Raw genomic sequence first — 14,515 nt, 5'->3', positions numbered from 1 at the left:
ACTTTGCCAGAGGGTGTTAGATTGTGTTGAAGGACTTGAACTCAATGAGTAAAAATACACTCATGTGCACTCTGGTTCACGTCGCTAACTCATATTTTATTACATTGGAGTACATTTAAAGACACTCGATACACCGTCCTATATAAACGGATACATTTATATACATTCAGATGCAAAAACGTGTTTTGTATTTTGTTAAGAACTTATGAAACATGGATCTCCATTGTATGCTGATTCACTTTTATTAACTAGAGTCTCATTAAATTTCGGTAGGTAAATAAAAATGTCTTTATTTTGACTTCCATTTTTTGTTTCAAATTGCTATCTATCTGTTTTCAATTATTATTCTCCCTCTAAATTAATTCAAACAAAAATTGGCATATTTTGTATTTTTATCGACTCTCTTTCAAACAATAATTTTCCCGACATTCAGCGCACTCATTATTTTTATTTTCAGTCGACTAATTATCACAATTTTCTCTCATCCTATTCTTTATTTGAGGAGTGATTGCTCCATTTTCTCTCTTCCTCTTTTGCTGGGCATTATTCTTATTTTTATTTCCCATTTGTTCTTCATTACTTTTGTATTGGTCTGCTCCTTTAATTTTTATAGGATGAGTTACGTAATTTTCTCTTTCTTTACATTTTTTTTAGAGAAATTATGATGAGGGTTTTTGTTCATTATGTTATAATAATTAGTAGTTAATGTTTGTGTATGCTACTATTTTATATAACTGTTTTTGTTCCACTTTATTCTAATCTAATATTTTTGTTCAAGAATATATATTTTAACGTTTTTGTTCTAGAATATATATTTTACATTTTTGTCCAGGAATATATTTTTAAAATTTCTGATTAAGAATATATATTTTTAACATTTTCATTCAAGAATATATTTGTTGATAAATATATTTTTGAACAAAATGTTAAGAAATATATTCATAAACAAAAATGTTAACAAATATATTCATGAACAAAAATGTTAACAAATATATTCTTGAACAAACAAAATGTTAACATTTCTGTTCAAGAATATATTTTTTAACATGTCTGTTCAAGAATGTATTTTTTAACATGTCTGTTCAAGAATATAATTTTTAACATTTCTGTTCAAGAATATATTTTTTTAACATTTCTGTTCAAGAATATATTTTTTAACATTTCCGTTCAAGAATATGTTTTTTTTAATTTTTTTCTGCAAGTATTAACTATTTTCTTTCTTCTTTCTTCTTCTTTTCTGCTTCTTGAAGCCACGTTTTGCCTTCAAGTCGCTATTCTCTCGTTGGCATGTGTATTCTTGCTCATGTTTCCTCGTCCAGAATAATATTTTCTGCACAGTTACCTTTCCCAGCAGCATTTCAGAAAAAAATTCTGAATTATTTCTTGTTTATATAACAAGAAATAATTCCGACCACCAGAAAAAAAGGAGTTTCCCATTTTTTTCATTAACCACAATGATTATTTCAAATTTTTTGTTCTGTATTCTTGGATAAAAATTACATTACACTCTTTTTTTACTATTACAAGCAGCAAATGTAACCGTCTTGATATCTTCGTCTTGATATATTCGGTGTTTGATGCCTCTTGGCGCCAGATTCACGAAAGCACTTACGCAAGCACTTACGAACGTGTGCATCTTTCCTCAATCTTTGACGGCTTTGGTTACATTTATTAAACAGTTTACAAGCATGAAAACTTCCCAATCAACTGTTGTTATTGTTATAAACAGCCTCCTGGTGCTTCGGAGCTCATTAACTGTTTAATAATTGTAAACAAAGCCGCCAAAGATTGAGAAAAGATGTACAGGTTCGTAAGTGCTTGCGTAAGTGCTTTCGTGAATCTGCCCCCTGGAGGCTTGGGTGTTCTAACGACTTGTAAGACACTTCAGTTTGGCTTACAGGTCCTCTCATCCTCCCGGAGGTGAAGAGTGAGTCTTATTCACACTCTTGCGTCATGTAACACATGTTTTGCACATGTTTTTACATCTGTTAGGTAGATAGATGCAATGTAGGTGATTCAGTGAGATCCGGGCGGACTCACTGAATCAAATTTGGCCTAGAGTTGAGGCAGCATTTGAAGGTCACTTTCCTATAGATTCTTGATAGGATTTCCACTTCCACAATTCTACCAGTTAACCTTGAGATTGTTTGATTATTTCTACCTGCTTTTGATGGGTTACATTGTGAGTAAAAATGAGAGAAATATGAGTAAATCCCCAAGGGTCAGCCAGACGATGGTCATCACCATACACACTCGGGTTACCCTCGTTTCGTCGGCCAATGTAGCCTCACTTCCAGGGGAAAGGTTATTAGAGAATGCTATCTCTCAACAATGGGTTCGAACCTGGGCCACCATTGTGGCAGCCCAGCTCTTTGCCCACGCTACCAGCGTGCAGATAGGGAATCAAGCTAGAGACCATTAAAGATATACAAATACACACACACACACACACACACACACACACACACACACACACACACACACACACACACACACACACACACACACACACACACACAAACTAGTGGAGCATCTGGAGCGAAGGAACTTTGTAACACAGCATCAACATGGGTTCAGGGATGGCAGGTCCTGCCTCACAGGGTTACTTGAATTCTACGACCAGGCAACAAAAATAAGGCAAGAAAGAGAAGGGTGGGCAGACTGCATATTTTTGGATTGTCAGAAAGCCTTTGATACAGTGCCACACAAGAGGCTAGTGCGAAAGTTGGAGATGCAGGCTGGAGTGAGAGGGAAGGTACTCCGGTGGATAGAGGAATACCTAAGCAACAGGAGACAACGAGTCTGTGTGAGGGGTGAGGTCTCAGATTGGCGAGACGTCACAAGTGGAGTCCCGCAGGGGTCAGTCCTTGGACCTATACTGTTTCTGGTATATGTAAATGATCTCCCAGAGGGTATAGATTCGTTCCTCTCAATGTTTGCCGACGATGCAAAAATTATGAGGAGGATTGAAACAGAAGATGATAGTAGGAGGCTACAAGATGACCTGGATAGACTGAGTGAATGGTCCAACAAATGGCTGTTGAAGTTCAACCCGAGTAAATGCAAAGTAATGAAACTAGGAAGTGGAAACAGGAGGCCAGGCACAGGATACAGAATAGGAGATGAAGTACTTAATGAAACAGACAGAGAGAAAGATCTAGGAGTTGATATCACACCAAACCTGTCTCCTGAAGCCCACATAAAGAGAATAACGTCTGCGGCATATGCGAGGCTGGCTAACATCAGAACGGCGTTCAGGAACCTGTGTAAGGAATCATTCAGAATCTTGTACACCACATATGTAAGACCAATCCTGGAGTATGCGGCCCCAGCATGGAGCCCGTACCTTGTCAAGCACAAGACGAAGCTGGAAAAAGTCCAAAGGTATGCTACTAGACTAGTCCCAGAACTAAGAGGCATGAGTTATGAGGAAAGGCTGCGGGAAATGCACCTCACGACACTGGAAGACAGAAGAGTAAGGGGGGACATGATCACAACCTACAAAATCCTCAGGGGAATCGACCGGGTAAACAAGGATGAACTATTCAACACTGGTGGGACGCGAACAAGGGGACACAGGTGGAAGCTGAGTACCCAAATGAGCCACAGAGACGTTAGAAAGAACTTTTTCAGTGTCAGAGTAGTTAGTAAATGGAATGCATTAGGAAGTGATGTGGTGGAGGCTGACTCCATACACAATTTCAAATGTAGATATGATAGAGCCCAATAGGCTCAGGAATCTGTACACCAGTTGATTGACGGTTGAGAGGCGGGACCAAAGAGCCAGAGCTCAACCCCCGCAAGCACAATTAGGTGAGTACAATTAGGTGAGTACACACATTGAAAAGGTGGTGGAGGCTACGACCGTCAGTAGTTTCAAAGTGCTATATGACAAAGAGTGTTGGGAAGACGGGACACCACGAGCGTAGCTCTCATCCTGTAACTACACTTAGGTAATTACACACACACACACACACACACACACATCTATTAGGTGAGTACACACACACACACACACACACACACACACACACACACACACACAAAGACAGACAGACACACACACACACACACACACACACACACACACACAAAGACAGACAGACAGACACACACACATCCAAACTCTAACATTCGAAACATTTTCACCAAATAAAGTCTACCCTGAATTTTGTGTTTCAATACATTGATGTCAACACCTTGTTCCCAGTTCAACCATGACGCGAGCAATTTAAAATTCTATGAAGGTGAAGCCATGACTGAACACTATAAATGGGAACTCAATAATGTAAGCTTTGACCCTGAAGCGTTATCGCCCTTGACCAGAAGTCATGTGTTTCCCCAGAAGAGTCTCTGGATTCAGGGTATGAACCAAGGGCTCTAAAAACTTGAAGCCCCTGACTGAGGTATGGTTCCCAGCTGAATCATAAATTCTTTTGCACTTTATCGTAAGCTTTTCTATCGAATTTATTTAGTTTCTCCTGTGATGGCACGAATTTTTGGAGCTGACTCTATTACTTTTTGATTAAAGCAATGACTTAGAGGTAATATCTTCGTATCTTTCTCTGTTATATTATAAATATATATATAAAATTTACTGTTCTGTTGAGGTTTTTGGAAATTGCTATCATAAGTTCCTTGCTGCTGTAACACAATTTTTGCCCCAAGAGAGTAAGTATTATTTTCTTATTTGCTTTTGCCTCCAACGTATAGAAAATGGCTGTTAGTTCTCTCAAACTTTGCTTTGACTTTTCTTAGACAGCTTAGAAGAAGATATCTTGCCTCCTTATCTAGAGCTGTGATAAATAGTCTCAGAGATAGATAAGGAGTCGGCATCCTATGAGAATCCTTCAAGAAGTCTTTCCGAAGACTTGTATGGTAAACACCAGAGTAAAGTTTATGGGGAATAAGACCCATTTTCCATATTTTGGAGGCCTAAGTATATTGGAAAATAACACCTTTAATGGACAAAAAGTTATATTATTATATAGTGCAACTAATTGATATATATATATATATATATATATATATATATATATATATATATATATATAATATATATATATATATATATATATATATATATATACATATATATATATATATATATATATATATATATATAATATATATATAATATATATATATATATATATATATATATATATATATATATATATATATATATATATATATATATATATATATATACAACATGAGCCGAAGTGAAGAAGGAAATTACCTTAGTTGAGAGTGACTCATTTTCAGGAACACTATAATTGATAAGATTAACAACTGAGTCATGTTACCATGACTTCACCATCACCACCTCTCCTTCCAAAGGGCCTTCACTATCACTTCCACCTTTTGTCACACTATAACGTTCCTCACCATCATCACTATGTATTCATTTTCTAATCATCATTAATACCGCAGTTATTCCACACAATCAACATTATTATTCTCAGTATCATAGGATCTACTCTCCTCCTTTATCAAAAGACACTAAAAATTTACAACCAGTACTAACAACCAGCACCAACAACCAACACTAACAACCAGTACTAACAACCAGCACCAACAACCAACACTAACAACCAGTACTAACAGTCAGAACTAAACACTAGCCATTAACAAAAAGCACCCATCAAAAGCCAACTACCACTACCTAGCATCTCCAAACACAATAAAAAGTAAAATAACCTCAATCGCAATCAGTAGGAAGGATCACTAATCTCCAAATGATCAATAATTGTACCCAATTACCCACCACCAAATAACCAATGATTATACCTGACCTCTAAATGACTACCTACAAAACACAACCCTCGAACACCAAACCACCTTTGACTATAGCCAAGTACCAACTCCAATGTGACCAAACACAATCTAACCACCACCACCAACAGGAGGGTTGATCACGAGGCTCCCCTCTAAGCAAACGACCTGTCACAATAACATGGCTGAAGATATGATTGACCAAACCACACATCAGAATATGAGTCGACGACGTTTCGGTCCGTCCTGAACCATTTCCAAGCCGATTGGGCTAACGTAATGATTGCTAATAAAGTTAATGAAACCCCCAGGCAATGACTTCATATCCCTCAGTTCTCCCCACTATGCTAAGCTCCCGGGACCGGCTCATGAGCCTCGTCTGGCTGCTTCATGACCCGGTATTAGCATTTTAGTGGAGCATCCCCTAACACCTTAAAGATGAGCTCGGAGGCTGGCTGGCACATCTCAACTAACTACCCCCTTCCCCTCCTCACCCCCATCTCAAACTATCCATACCACGCCCCCTCGTACCACCTACACCATCCTCCTCATGAGTTTGTTCCACCAAACTTAAAAAAAAATCTGGTTATTGGCCTATTTCGTCAACATTGTGTTCTTTTGCTTGGGTTTACACTCCTAGGAAGACATTTCAAGACATTTAAAGTCCCTAACGAGCAAAAATCAAGTTTTAGTCACACTAAGGTTTAAAGTCGAGCAAATATGCTGTTTTATTTTGCAAAAAACATTGGGCAAAATTTTGTAGAATAGCATTGATTTGAAACTGTATCTTAGTCTGGTGAAAACGGAGAATTACATTTTTAAATCTCCGTTTTTGCCATTTTGACATAATTAATCCAGATAATTATCTGAAATAATTAAATTCGTATTATGCCTTTGTCACATGATATTAAAATGTCAGGCATCAAAGCCATTACTTACGTAATTGACATAACATTGAGTAATTAATGATATCATCGATAAACGGCTGATTAGTTTACAGCCGTAAATGGGGTTATATTTTTATCATGGTTAATGAAACTAATACTTTAGAGCTCGTGGTCATTACACTCATGATAATAGCATCTCTTTCAATACGAGTTTAGAACGGGAATGAAATGTTTCTTTTCATATATGTTTATGGAAATTAAACATTCAGCTTTTTTGTTTTGACTTATGGGTTAGCTGTCAGATGGAAGGTTGGCTGTCAGATGGAAGGTTGACTGTCAGATGGAAGGTTGGCTGTCAGATGGAAGGTTGACTGTCAGATGGAAGGTTGGCTGTCAGGTGGAAGATTGGCTGTCAAGTGAAAGGTTGGCTATCAGGTGGAAGGTTGACTGTCAGGTGGAAAATTGGCTGTCAGGGGGATGGTTGGCTGTCAAGTGGAAGACTGGCTATCAAGTATTAAGACTGGCTATCAGGCTCAACACTACCAAAGTGGGGGGGAGACATTAGACGAAAATCACCAAACTTGGTAATCTCTGGCAGAGGATCAGCCTCCAGGCGCAGCCATGAGGCTCCTGGATCCCCCAACACAAAGCTGCAGAAGCTACAATGGCTGAAAATGGCTTCCTAGGATTACGCCAGCCAAAGTTATCCTTTCAATAAGCCTATGCAACGGCTTTAAATATTTCATTCGTGAACATTAGCTCATGCTAAATGCAACTGAGCTGACACAGGCTGTTAGCAAAGGCTTAGGGATATTTTTAAAATTAGTATTATCCGTTTAAAAAATGCATTGGCATTGTTCATTAATGGGCAATTTGGAGGAGTTATTTGTAGCTGAACTGTTTGAAAAACTATAAATAGGTTTTAATGTGAATGGCGTGGTGTATATTTATATGTTTTTTTTTTTGGAAAAGATCTGTGTTTTGATCCCAATCAGTATGGCCGAAGAGGAGGACGACGAGGGAGAGAATCTGTAATAGCGAGAATCCGTCTTGGATACAAATATCCATGGAGATTTGGAATGGAAACAACAGTTGATCAGCGAAGTTGCAGCATCTGTGGTGAGAGTGATGGACACCGCCTTGACCACTATCTACGTGAATGTGAACACCTGAGAGATATCAGAAATATGTGTAGAATAATAAACCCCACATTGTTTGAGTTAGGAAAACACTTTTTGTCAAATATTGATACTGTTCTTAAAAGATTTCCCAATTTTGCACCCGCAAGAGAACGTAAGCTTTTAAGGGTTGATAAATGTTAATCTTCTTGTTTGAGGAGCTGTTCACTTGAGACAGTTAAGCAAGTCCCAGCTGTGTCTCGGGTACAAGTGACAGGATGAACAACCCAGCGGGTTTTCTTCCTATTGGGGAGTGTTGTACATGCTGCTATGGCGGTGTGTCCACTCACAAGATGAGTGACGCTGCCCAATAAACTCGCCCCTCGGGGCAAAATTAAAAAAATTAATCTGTGTTTTGGGCATTTGTTTGTTTATTTCGTTGCTGTTTTGTTTACATCATCTGTTAAAACTTGTTTTGATAGACAATTGTTATCTGCAGCCGTTATTAAGTTCCTCAGTCCCATGTTATAACAATTTAGAACAATAGACACATTGGAGGTGAACAGAAAGGTGAAATAATAACCAATGAAAAATAGAACATTTACAGAGCATAACAAACTAAGGGAACGCGTCTTTGATGCATAACGTCACAAGGAAAGAAAAACAAAGTAACAAAAAAGGGGTCAAAAGCATTTCAGGCTATCCTAAATAAATAGACTAACATGCTATCCTAAGTAAATAGACTAACATGCTATCATAAATAAATAGACTGCAACAGGCTATCCTAAGTAAATAGACTGCAACATGCTATCCTAAGTAAATAGACTGCAACATGCTATCCTAAGTAAATAGACTGCAACATGCTATCCTAAGTAAATAGACTAACATGCTATCATAAATAAATAGACTTCAACAGGCTATCCTAAATAAATAGACTGCAACAGGCTATCCTAAATAAATAGACTGCAACAGGCTATCCTAAATAAATAGAATGCAACATGCTATCCTAAATAAATAGACTGCAACCGGCTATCCTAAATAAATAGACTGCAACAGGCTATCCTAAATAAGTAGACTGAAACATGCTATTCTAAATAAATAGACTGCAACCGGCTATCATAAATAAATAGACTGCAACAGGCTATCCTAAATAAATAGACTGCAACAAGCTATCCTAAATAAGTAGACTGCAACATGCTATCCTAAGTAAATAGACTGCAACATGCTATCCTAAATAAATAGACTGCAACAGGCTATCCTAAATAAATAGACTGCAACAGGCTATCCTAAATAAATAGACTGCAACAAGCTATCCTAAATAAGTAGACTGCAACATGCTATCCTAAGTAAATAGACTGCAACATGCTATCCTAAATAAATAGACTGCAACAGGCTATCCTAAATAAATAGACTGCAACAGGCTATCCTAAATAAATAGACTGCAACAGGCTATCCTAAATAAATAGAATGCAACAAGCTATCCTAAATAAGTAGACTGAAACATGCTATCCTAAATAAATAGACTGCAACATGCTATCCTAAATAAATAGACTGCAACATGCTATCCTAAATAAATAGACTGCAACATGCTATCCTAAATAAATAGACTGCAACAGGCTATCCTAAATAAATAGACTGCAACAGGCTATCCTAAATAAATAGACTGCAACATGCTATCCTAAATAAATAGACTGCAACATGCTATCCTAAATAAATAGACTGCAACAGGCTATCCTAAATAAGTAGACTGAAACATGCTATCCTAAATAAATAGAATGCAACAGGCTATCCTAAATAAATAGACTGCAACAGGCTATCCTAAATAAATAGAATGCAACAAGCTATCCTAAATAAGTAGACTGCAACAGGCTATCTTAAATAAATAGACTGCAACATGCTATCCTAAATAAATAGACTGCAACATGCTATCCTAAATAAATAGACTGCAACAGGCTATCCTAAATAAATAGACTGCAACAGGCTATCCTAAATAAATAGACTGCAATAGGCTATCCTAAATAAATAGAATGCAACAAGCTATCCTAAATAAGTAGACTGAAACATGCTATTCTAAATAAATAGACTGCAACCGGCTATCATAAATAAATAGACTGCAACCGGCTATCATAAATAAATAGACTGCAACATGCTATCCTAAGTAAATAGACTAACATGCTATCATAAATAAATAGACTGCAACAGGCTATCCTAAATAAATAGACTGCAACAGGCTATCCTAAAAAAATAGACTACACAAGCTATCCTAAATAAACAAACTGCTTCAGCCACATGTTTAGGTTCTACAAAGATACCAAGATAGCCATAATACGTACGGTCAGAACAACCGAATCTCTCCTAATTCGGCTGGACGGTAGAACGACGGTCTCGCTTCATGCAGGTCGGCGTTCAATCCCCGACCGTCCAAGTGGTTGAGCACCATTCATTCCCCCGGCCCATCCTAAATCCTTATCCTGACCCCCTTCAAGTGCTATATAGTCATAATGACTTGGCGCTTTCCCCCTGATAATTCCCTGCCTCATATTTCTATGCTATCTCAATATTCTAATCCAACGTGTCTAAATCACCCATCTTTGAAATTCTAATCTCTAATCGCTCTGCCAACCCAAGCTCATTCAGCCCTCATGTGCAGATTTGATAGCGTTTGGGTCATTGATCCCATGCTCCAAGAGAATGATCTGGGAGTGAATGCAATCAATGCCTTCATCTGTGCATGCCTAGAAATACTGGTCTTCAGGGGGAAATCACTTATTCAACTGTAGCAATCCTATAAAATGGATAGATAAAATAGATAGATAAAAAAGATAGATAAAATAGATTTCTCCTTTTTTGTTAAGAAACATTAAGAATAGGAGTTGATACTGTGAACAAATGGTTAGTATGAAAACGCATTTAAACGTGACATATTTGATAGAATTTTGAACTGAACATTTGTACTCTAAAACGTATCCTGTCGTAACACTGACCTTTGCCTCGTAACACTAACCTTTGCCTCGTAACTCTGACCTTTGTGTCGTAATACTGAGCATTACACAGGAAAATCCTAATCTCGTGGTAATATCAATGAGTAAATTATTTGAAGAGGATGGAGATAGAACCAGCGTCCTGGGTGACCCCAGACACGCATCTTAAGCCACGTGATTCCGATATGCTAAAGAGTATATATATATATATATATATATATATATATATATATATATATATATATATATATATATATATATATATATATATATATATACCACCTGGGATCCGCCCGAATCCACCAGGAGTCAGGAGCCCCAGAGCAGGTACCCAACCCAAATCTAAGATAGAATATCCATTATTTAGGACAGACGTAAATGCATGTAATTTACGTATTTTGGTTTGCCTTGTAAAAAACACTACAATCCCCTTCGATTGAAGTGTTTTACAATGATTGTTGATGTTAGGGTTGGTTGATTGTTGATAATTGATTGTTCAATAAAATAGCTGAACTATACGATGTCTGGCAGTGTTAGACATCTCAACACTGTCCATAAAGAACATAAGACAATGTATATTATGTATGCTGGTTAATGAACACTGTGTATGTATGGGCACATATGTATTATGAAATAATACTCAAAAAAAATCCTGCATATAGGTCCATTCAAGGCAGCTTCCTCTTGATATCCACCGAATACATATCTAACCTATGCTTCAGGTAATTCAGGTATCCCCTATTGTGTAATCCGGTAATTTGTTCCATATGTGCTTTTGTCATAGGGATCAAGGTCCAAGCAACCTCACTGATTAATGCCCCTTTCAGCATGATTATTTTTATCTCATTTGGATTAATGATTTCTCCTTATAATTACGTATTTCATGTAAGACTCAATGGTTTAGTTAGCTGGTGTTGCGTCCCTATTAATGGGGGGAATCGGTGGGACTAAGGGTGTAGTGGAGTCTTTTTTTAATCTTCTCCATTGTCCTAATCTCTCCTTCTAATCTCTATTTCCCTATCAACTATCTCTTTTCCATTCTCTTAACGTATCCAAATGTCTCCCTACTGATACCTCTTCTTTCATCTTTCTTTCATCACCTCCTTCCCTCTCTCCACCTCTCTATCATTCTTTCATCTTTCTCCCTCTCTTCATCCTCTCTCACGTTTATTCACGTGTATTCCCTTCTCTGCTTTCCTTTCTTCAAATATTCACCTCTATTTGTTTACTTCTCTTCCATTCTCTGTTGTTCTCTGTCTGTCTCTCTGTCTCTTTCTCTGTGTCTTCGTCTGTCTGTCTTTGTGTGTTGTTGTCTCTCTCTGTGTTTATGTTTCTCTCTCTCTCTCTCTCTCTCTCTCTCTCTCTCTCTCTCTCTCTCTCTCTCTCTCTCTCTCTCTCTCTCTCTCTCTCTCTCTCTCTCTCTCGCTCTCTCTCTCTCTCTCTCTGTCTCTCTCTCTGTCTCTCTCTCTGTTTTATGCTCCTGTGGACTAAATATGAATAGCAGGAAATTTATGATGTCCTAAAATCAGTGAATAATGGCATATATTACTATTATAAAATTGACATTTTTAATCATTATTCCCTTCACAAAGTTGAATGAGACTATCCCTTTGCATCTGATCTTGGACAGACAGGTATTTTATTTATAGATTAAGATTATAGTATATCACATTAAAGACATATTGACTCGTCATGCTTAGCGGTTCGTGGACCTGGTTATGTATACACATTGAGAGGCGGGACCAAAGAGCCACAGCTCAACCCCCCGCAAGCACAACTAGATGAGTACAACTAGGTGAGTACATTTCATTTGTCTAAGACATTTGAACAGTAGGTTAAAATGATTTGCAACAATTCTGAACTTATTGATCAGCTATACTGAAGTAGTAAATCATATATACTGAAGTAGTAAATCATATATACTGAAGTAGTAAATCTTCTATACTGACCGTATAGATTCAAGTATACTGAGCTTTAGTTCCACTATACTGAGCTTTAGTTCCACTATACTGAGCTTTAGTTCCACTATACTGAGCTTTAGTTCCACTATACTGAGCTTTAGTTCAACTATACTCACCCTATAGATCAACTATACACTGATCATCAACACTGAGCTTATAGATTCACTAAACTTGAGCTTGATCTTCAACGCTGCAAAGGTGCAAAAATACATCTAAGGTTTTGAACTTCAGAAAATTCGATTTCACGGTACAAAATCTGGATGATTTTTGTTGCATTTCTGACATTTTGATCATGGCGAGAATGCCGACGGGACCAGATTAGAAAGAGATTTTTTTCACATTCTTTTAATACGGATGTGAGGGATGGGAGGATGGGTGAGGATGGGTGAAGGGGATGTGTTGACAGCCTGTCAGTTGACGATCTGACAGACAATCGAGCGACTGGTTGACAGGTGCTAATGAATCAACCGATAATGGTTTGACAGGTAAGGGTGTTAAGACACTCATAATGTTATTATTATTGTAAACAACTATTCAGTGTTAGGAGCATATATATAAATTGTGTATTGACTCTAAACAAAGCTGCCATGATAGAGAAAAGATGTACAGGTTTCGCAAGTAAATGTGTAAAATGTTCAATGAGTCCTATCCTGGGGCTCCCCACGGTACAGAGTAGGGTGTAGCAAACCCTAGACATTTTTATTGTTTTTTTATTGTGTTTTTATTTATTAATAAAAACACTGATACTGATCTCAATACCAGCTCTCCTTTTCAATTCATAAATGTCTTTGGAAAGCTCCCAGACATTCTAAAGTAAATGATACATGAGTATAAATCCTCAGTTGATTATCAGTAAAAGTGTACAAATCCTCAGTTGATTATTAGTAAAAGTGTACAAATCCTCAGTTGATTATTAGTAAAAGTGTACAAATCCTCAGTTGATTATTAGTAAAAGTGTACAAATCCTCAGTTGATTATTAGTAAAAGTGTACAAATCCTCAGTTGATTATTAGTAAAAGTGTACAAATCCTCAGTTGATTATCAGTAAAAGTGTACAAATCCTCAGTTGATTATCAGTAAAAGTGTACAAATCCTCAGTTGATTATCAGTAAAAGAGTACAAACCCTCAGTTGATTATCAGTAAAAGTGTACAAATCCTCAGTTGATTATTAGTAAAAGTGTACAAATCCTCAGTTGATTATTAGTAAAAGTGTACAAATCCTCAGTTGATTATCAGTAAAAGTGTACAAATCCACAGTCGATTATCAATAAAAGAGTAAAAATCCTCAGTTGATTATCAATAAAAGTGTACAAATCCTCAGTTGATTACCATTAATCAACATGTTCTTCTCCTCTCCCCCAAACATCTATGAACATGAGAGGAAGATGACTTCAATAGTTACCATTGCTGACAGAAAATATATATACGGATTTCGTTAGGACAGAAATGGAGAAACATTTAATATTTGATTTATTTTATTTTTGAGACGTATCGGTGCTGATATCACACTGATATCAAAACAACATACCAGTATGAGGAGACGGGTTGACTCTGTAACCCATCAAATAACGCCAAATGTAAAATATGTAATTTTTGCAACATATATGTTCCTGTAATGTACATTCTTCAACAAATCTCTAAGTTTGAATATAAAAGCTGTTTCTTACGCCTCAGCGGTAGCAAAAACTACAAATTTTTGTTGTTTATATTGATAAAGAAAAGTTGTAATATTATTACCAATGCTTCAGTATCGATTTGTAACCAGGTGGCTCTCTCTTATTCTAAACAA

This window comes from Procambarus clarkii, chromosome 4, assembly GCF_040958095.1.
Source record: "Procambarus clarkii isolate CNS0578487 chromosome 4, FALCON_Pclarkii_2.0, whole genome shotgun sequence".
NCBI classification, from domain to species: Eukaryota; Metazoa; Arthropoda; class Malacostraca; order Decapoda; family Cambaridae; genus Procambarus; species Procambarus clarkii.
The sequence above is the reverse complement of the archived record's forward strand: the minus strand, read 5'-3'. Positions refer to the sequence as shown.